The sequence below is a fragment of the Eptatretus burgeri genome, chromosome 3, assembly GCF_056783735.1.
Source record: "Eptatretus burgeri isolate ZD-2024b chromosome 3, Ebu_testis_v1, whole genome shotgun sequence".
In the NCBI taxonomy this organism is placed as follows: Eukaryota; Metazoa; Chordata; class Myxini; order Myxiniformes; family Myxinidae; genus Eptatretus; species Eptatretus burgeri.
Window position 1 is genome coordinate 46,608,521 of NC_140963.1, and position 8,353 is coordinate 46,616,873.

At 48.0% G+C, this 8,353-nt stretch overlaps 1 pseudogene; it reads right to left on the reverse strand.

Annotated features, from left to right (window-relative positions):
• Positions 1 to 4,789: 4,789 nt before the first annotated feature.
• Positions 4,790 to 7,439, reverse strand: LOC147029801 (uncharacterized; annotated as a pseudogene).
• Positions 7,440 to 8,353: the final 914 nt, after the last annotated feature.

The window sequence follows — 8,353 nt, forward strand, 5'->3', positions numbered from 1 at the left end:
GTACAAGAATAGTTAAAAGGAGGGATTTTCATTTCTTTTATTTGGTGCTCCCTTTGTCTGTATTTGAGTTTGTATGAGAGGCGCCTCGACTGTAGGATTTATTTATTTCATATTATTATAATTTCCTTTTGAATTATGGTCCTTTGTAAATATTTGTTAATGTTCATTACATGTGTTCATTTTAAGAAACTGTATTCGAGTATTTGAAGTGGGGTTTGAGGATAAACTCCCTGTGCATCCGTTTCATTCCCTGTGCTCCTCCACCCGTCGGCCATTGCCCCATGCCCTTTGAGCACGGGTGATAATCTCTGAGGATCAACGCGTCCACCTCCTATCAATAAAGTACCGCTCGGCTGTCCCGGGGGCTGGCGGTGTTAACCGCCCGACACCATAACTACAAGGTATGTTTGTGTATATATATATATATATATATATATATATATATATATATATATATATATATATATATATATATATATTTAAGGATTCAGCCACGGAGGGATTCTCATCCCACTCCGGCCGTCTCCGGGATCTATAACGCCGGCCGGCTCAACACAGGCCTCGAGTCACTCGCCTTCATTCGCGATACCAACGTAATCCTTGTACCTTGCCAGTTGGGGAAATAGAACACCTGGTTACAGACTGGTTGTGTCAGATGCCGAGCATTTTCTGCCAGTCTGTAACAATTTTGGTTATATATGCCAATCGAACGGATCGTTCTCCGACGCAACACAAATTAACCCATAGCGGCAACTTCATACGAACCAACCAGATTTATTGGGGAACCCCGGGGATCACAACACAAGCAAAATTCACGACAATGGTTTTATTTACAATCCTCAACCCGTTCTTAACTCGGGAACCACGGACTCCAGGTTTTGAGGGGATTGCCACCGAAATATGCCTAATACAACACAGGCAGACAAAGACAGACAGCATGCATGCAAGACAAGAGAGAGTACTTGGCGAGGTTTCATGGATGATAGGACAGTGTCAAAAGCACGAATGTCGCTCGCAACAGGCGGATGTCCACTGATTTGAGCTCCCAGCTCGAACCACGCCGCGTGGCAAAATGGCGCTTGTCCTTTTGTCGCAGACCTCACTCATGCGGTCTCTGCACGCTCTGCTCCCATGCAATGTCGACGGCACAAGTCCGCCAGATCAACGATGGGCCTCAGCCGATCTCTCTCACGGTCCAGCATACAAATCCAGGCCTGGCCCGTTCACCAGACAAGGCCCACATCGAGGTGATGAGCTCTGCAGGAGGATTGACAACGTGTCCAGCCGTGAAGTGAGTAAGGACTGTCAGAGGCTCCGGCGTCTCCTCTCCTGCCTTCCCGCCTCGAAGCCCGACTTCCGCTTCATCCTCTCAGTTCCTCTCCGTCGAATCACCTTTTCTTTCTCCGTGGATGGCAGACCCGACCCTCAGGTTCAGCGTTCTCTCCCGGCCGATTCACCACTGCCTTTCCTTTTCTTTCCCGCCTCGAAGCCGGCTGCCGTCCCTCTTACGGCAGAATCCTTGATGTGCAGGCAGCCTCTCAAAAGCCCACTGCCATTTTTCAAAACTGGGAACTCCTTCGTTTGCTCATTTTGAATCACGAGCACGCTTCGAGAGCGACTGTTCTCCAAACACTATTCTCTTTTCACGAAGCCTTCGTTCGCTCCTTCGACACACGAGCAGCCTCTCAACCACCCGCAGCCTTCCAAACTTCCAAACTGGACCTGAACCTAAGGTCCTCACATTTTCTCTCGCTTTGACATGAGCACATCTTCTTTCGGCGACCGATCTCCAAACACTCTCTTATTTTCTCTCCTTCGTTTCTCCTTTTTCAGCTCGCTTAGAAACACGAGCACGCCTTCTCTCTGCGAAGCCGACAAACTCCTCCCCGTAGCTCCACCTCCTCCCTTTAGCCACACCCTCTCTCCAGGCCACACCCCCTCAGCCGACTGGGAGGGGCCTATCCCGGGATGGGGTAGGAATAAGAGGGATCTCTCGTTCCACCACCAACGTACAAACAATAAAACAGCCTTTTACGCCTCCCGACACACATATAACATACACTTTTCCACACAACCTAGCCAAACAGGCATTTAATGGGGGATCTGAGCTAATCCTATATTTAGTAGTCCAATAAGGGCCATTTCTGTAACACTACCCCCACGTTTCTCCGCAGGCTCTCCTGAGCCTCCATCTGGGGCAGCCCACGGCAATGGCCCTGTCTAACGTACAGAACAGATCTTCCATTTACTCTAACCCACAACATCAGAAGCACTTAACTCCAAAAATCAAAGTGTCACAGTAACATTGGCATATCCCTATCCTAGTGTGTCGGGTCACCAATCTGACAAGCAAATTCACACTCTATTCACACTACTTAACATTCTAATTATGGATTTGAACGGGAGGGCCTTCAATTTTACTTTTAACACCAATATTGGCAAAGGAGCAGAACATTCAAAGGTTCAAAGTTCTTTCACGTGTTCGCTCCTTCATGCCCCCTCCCGGCAGTATTGTCCATTCACCCCTGAGGGTTTCCTCACTTCGTGGCCTTATTGGCCTCTCACCAGGTGAGTTCAGTCGGCCCAGTGGCCTAATCTCACCAAGAGTTCTTCGGCCCACGGAGCCCACAAAATGGCACAAATCTTCGGCCGCAACGGCCCACAAAAGCACTTTGGCCTCAATGGGCCACAAAAATGCTTTGGCCCATATGGCCTACTCACAAGCAGCAACAGGCAACAAGCCCTGCATTGGACAGAAGGTGACACAGCAATGGTGGCATGGTGATATCGATGGTAAGCAAATGCAGTTTGGAGGTGTTCTTGAAGACACAAATGGATGTGATGACCTTAGACCAAGTGAGATAGAGTGAACCCTTAACCTTCTTTGTCGGACTTGTTTTGGTTAAGTTTTTTTTTCTTCCTTTTTTTCTTTCTTTTACAGACAGGATGGTGTGTTTCTTACTCAACTTATCTTCGTGGACGCATGCTCATGACATACTGGTGGCCTCTCTGGCACTTGGAGAGGGTGATCGAGCCTGGCCCTTGTTAACAAATTCTCCCATCAACACTACTCGTACCAGGTGTCACACATGAATGGTGCGGAGGAGAGTCCATCGAACCTCACCATTCACTTTTAGCTCTAGACAATGCCACAAACCCTGCTATGGCTAGAATGATCCTAATGACCCATTTTCCCGACCTGGCACACTGTTCCATTCTATTAAACCTGGGCAAGGCCCTTATTTGTCTTTTCCATTCGGTGGTGCCAGGCATAACACGCTGGCTGGGGAGTGTGACTACTACTAGGCCTCCTTGCCTGCTTCCAATCGGGGGTGGAGGACACCCAGTGACCTTGGGTTCACCTGAGCATGCTTCTGGCGCTCCAAACTAAGGGGTGGCTCTCTCTAGCCCCAGACTGTGCCCTCATAGCACCTATACTGTGCTCTCATAGCACCCATACTGTGATCTCATAGCACCTACACTTTGCCCTCATAGCACCGACACTGTGCTCACATAGCACTGAACCCTACAGTGCTCTCCTGGCACCTCCAACAGCCTTCACCTGCCAGGAACCACCAAAGCCCTACTGCCCTGTTTCCCGTCTCACCAATTTCCCATACCATGTCACACTACCAACCAGTATCCCCATACCTTGGCCTGCACCTACCCCTCGCAGTCCGCCTGCACAATGGAACAGCAGCCAGAATCAATGTCAAATCCTCTAAGTCCCCCTAACCTACACCAATCTGGTTAGGAGACTCCTACCGACAGGGTACGTTGTTCGCACTCACTCTCCTCATTCGCACAACAACACCATTCACCCGAACACTTTAGTCATTCATTCCACAGTGCCGCACACCCAGTCCACAACACCATCCAACACCTTTCACTTTTATGTGAAAACAAAAACACACCAGTCCCTCGGATCCCACTTGGTCATCAAATCTAACTGGTACACTTTTTCATCAAACCCCAATTAATTTGTCACTATGTCCGTCGCCCGCTGGCCTCCTCCATACTGCCCTAATCGTTTGTTTCCAACAATTTAAATGAAACATCAAAATGTCTTCACCAGCCCCATGGAACTCTGCATGGTTCTAACCAGGCATTTCAGTCCTCCCTCAAACAAGCCACTCTTTGTCATCCACTTGTTTCAGGTGCGTTTAACGCTCTGCCTGTTATGTCTCCACCACTTTTTTTTTAAATAATCACCCAAATCCACTCGTGCCACTCTTATGCCTTCTATCATCTCTCAATTTGCAATCACTTTTGGAACAATTTCCAATCAAAATCTCTTACATCCCAATATGTCCTGCTTCTTTGGCTCATTGGAAGGGGAGTGAGGGAACGAATCCCTCATTTCCCATTACATGACCCCGCCGTCTTTCCGCCACAGCTCAAGGGGGTCACGCCTCAATGGGGGCTGTGATCTACCCCCTTCTTTTCTCCAGGGTTCGCGGAAGTCAGATAAACCCCAATCTGTGGAATGGCCGCCCCCTCTTCTCCAGGGTTCATGGAAATCAGGTAAACCCCAATTGGTGGAATGACCTCCCCCTCTTCTCCAGGGTTCACGGAAATCAGGTAAACCCCAATCAGTGGAACGGCCTCCCCCTCTTCTCCAGGGTTCACGGAAATCAGGCAAACCCCAATCGGTGGAATGGCCTCCCCCTCTTCTCCAGGGTTCATGGGAATCAGGTAAACCCCAATCAGTGGAAATGCCCCCCCCTCTTCTCCAGGGTTCACGGAAATCAGGTAAACCCCAATCAGGGAAGTGGCTTCCACTCTTCTCCATAACTCCCTGAAGACAGATAACCCCCACTCAGCTAGCCAAACCACTCGTGTGCTCAGAAAGGTCTGAAGACCAAGTGACACGCCAGTGCCGCCTGCCACTCATCTGCACTCCACTCCAAAGTTCCTGTGAGGCTGATAGAGAAATTAAAATCCAATTTCTAAATTTGATTTCTAAAATCCAATCTAAAACTGCTCCTGGATGCAGCACCTCCAACTCTGTAAGAACCCATGCGGAGCTGTCCATTACGGTTTCCGTCCCCTGGCTCAAGTTCTGTCCTGGTGGCATTTCTATTTCCCCTTGCACCTCTAACCTATTTCCTATGTCACCACTCACTCCATGCTCAGGACTCCCACACACAGCAGGCTGCACACATTCCAAGGTTATGTGTTGACATTCCACACCTTCAACCTTGCCTGTGAACTGACAAACTGCCTCGCACTCCAGGGTTACATTCTCGACTGCCAGGTGAGTACCCACACACACTTTGGCCTCGGCAGCACATACCGGTGCCGTAGTCTGGACTGTGGGCTCACAACATTCATTCACAGGCACTCCGCACACACCTTCAGGGGTCACGCATACGTGCACCCCATCGGACAGAGTTTCTTCGTTAACATAAAATTCAATTTCTACCTTAAGCTCATCGTCCGCACCATCTATGCATGTACCCACGTACCTGCTTCGTTCCAGAGTCACCTCTGTCCGGTCGCTTCTCTCCAGCAGGTTGCTTATCATCGGTTCACCCCACTCCTCTGGGGCTGTCAGTTCCACATGCTGGACCTGCTCAAAATGTATTTCATTCGTCAACAACCCCACATGCTTCCTCAATGTCTCCTTCACCAGGGTTTGCTCTAATTGTGGTGTCATCTGACGAGTGATGTCAATCAAGTTCCACACCACCAACATTACTCCCTATGGTGATATCACACATCCCACATTATTGTGCTGTTCTTCTTCCTGGCTCCATTTTCTTTTCCATTTGAGTCGTTCTTCCTCTCCGAGCCTTTTTAGTTGTTCGTTATCTTTCCGGAGTTTTTCCATCTCCGTGTACTCCAACTTTGCTCTCTCCTTGAGCTGGTCAGTTTCAAATTCGTTTTCTTTGTGTTTTCTATCCCACCGTCTCTCATGTTCTTCATTCTCCAATCTCGTCGCTTCCTTCAATTTGTTGATTTCCTTTTCCTGTTTCATTCCTTGTTCTTTTTGTTTATTATCGCACTGTCTCTCTTGTTCTTCCTTCTCCAATCTCGTCGTTTCCTTCAATTGGCTGATTTCCCTTTCCTGCTTGATTCCCTGTTCGTTTTGTTTTCTATCCCACTGACTCGCTAGTTCTTCATTCTCCAATCTCGTAGTTTCCTTCAATTGGCTGATTTCCCTTTCCTGTTTCATTCATTGTTCTTTCACTATCTCCTCGTACTCCAACCTTGCTTTCTCCTTCAATCTGGCCTTGGCTTCTAACTGTTCGATCTACACAGTGTGGTTCCTTAACGTTTCATTCTCCGTTCTCTTTCTTTCCTCGCTTAACATCCTCAGCTCGTTTTGTAGTTCCCTCTCTTTGCTTTGGTGTTTCTGTAACTCGAAAGCTTTTCCCCATAATTCCTCTCTCGCCCCCTCACCTCTTTTCAATGCTTCCCTCCTCATGTCGTCCATTTTTTTGTTGTATTCCTCTGATCGTCCCAGATATTCCTCTTTTATTTCTATCTTCCGTTCTAGGCTTTCTCTTATTTGATTGCCTGTTCTTACCTCTTCCTTCAGTTGTCTCAATTCCAAATCGTGTTTCCGTTTTTCCTTTTACTGTTTCCTTTTCCATTCTTCTTCCAAGTTCTCTCTATCCTGGGAATTACGAATTTGCTCTTCCTCTATTCTTTCATTAAGTTTGCTCTTCTCTTGTTCCAACTCATGGGTACTCCACTCTACTTCCCTCATTTCTCCCTGTAGTTCATTGAACTGTCTTGACTTTTCCAACAATTCTTCCTTCCTTTGCTCCAGATATTTCTCTCCTCTTTTTATCTTCTGTTCTAGGCTTTCTCAGATCTGATTGCCTGATCTTACCTCTTCCTTCAGTTGTTTCAATTCCAAATCGTGTTTCCGTTTTTCCTCTTCCAGCTTTGTTTCCCATTTTTCCTCCAAGCTCTTCCTATCCTGAGAGTTACTAATTTGCTCCTCCTCTTTTCTTTTATTCAGTTTGCTCGCCTTTTGTACCAAAAACCCACGAAACCATTCTACTTTTGTCGTTCCTCCATGTAGTTCCACGCCTGTGTTGGCTAAGTCCTCTTCCAGCTCCCGAATTTGTTCCTGTGCATCGGCCAATTGTTGTGATTCTGTGTGCACATAATCCTCATGAACCCAGTCTGCATTGGCTAAGTCCTTTTCCAGTCCCCGAATTCGTTCCTGTGCATCTGCCAATTGTTGTGACTCCTTGTGCACACAATCCTCCTGAACCTCGTCTGCATGCCGCCGTGCCTCGTCCAATTCAATGGCAAACAAATGCAATTCCTCGATATAGTTATCACCACACTTCCACTGCTCCAAGGCATCCGACAATCGTGCATGAAACTCATGAATGTATGCGTTGGCGTCCTGATTTGTCTGCCCCGGCGTATACCGTGTTCACATGGCCTGAACCAGTGGGCGGGAGCGCTTCCCCCATGCCGTGCGGCTCGTTGCGCTAAATAGCAACCCGCTCATGCCTCGTGCCGCACTGAGGTGCGGCCGCGCTGCCATTTTGCGACTCCGAGTTTAGTTGCCGGCAAAGTTCATGCTCAGGCCGCTCCCACTGACGACAATTCGTGGTGCGATTATAATAAAAAGAACCGTCCCGGGCCATGGATTCTACATTGAAACATATTCCTCCCTGCCCCTGCTCGCCTTGAGCTGCCATTTTGCGTATCGGAAATAAAAAATTTGAAAGCTCGGACATTAGTGGAACCAGAGGGTCGCTTCGCACACCCTTGATCCGGTTCCATTAATTTCGCTTGGTAAAGGATGAATTGGAATCCCACGTCCTGACAACAGTGTTGTGGATTCAGCCATGGAGGGATTCTCAACCCACTCCGGCCATCTCCAGGATCTATAATGCCAGCCGGCTCAGCAGAGGCTTCGGGTCACGCGCCTTCAATTGCGATACCAACGTAATCCTTGTACCGTGCCAGTTGGGGAAATACAACCCCGGTTACAGACTGGTTGTGTCAGATGCCGAGCGTTTTCTGCCAGTCTGTAACCATTTTGGTTTTATATGCCAAGCGAATGGATTGTTCCTCGATGCAACACGAATTAATCCAAAGCGGCAACTTCATACGAACCAACCAGATTTATTGGGGAATATCTGGGATCACAACACAAGCAAAATTCATGACAATGGTTTTATTAACAATCCTCAACCCGTTCTTAACTCGGGAACCATGGACTACATGTTTCGAGGGGGTCGCTACCAAAATATGCCTTATACAACACGTGCAGACAAAGACAGACAGCATGCATGCAAGACAAGATATAGTACTTGGTGAGGTTTCATGGAGGAGAGGACAGTGTCAAAATCACGAATGTCGCTCACAACAGGTAGAT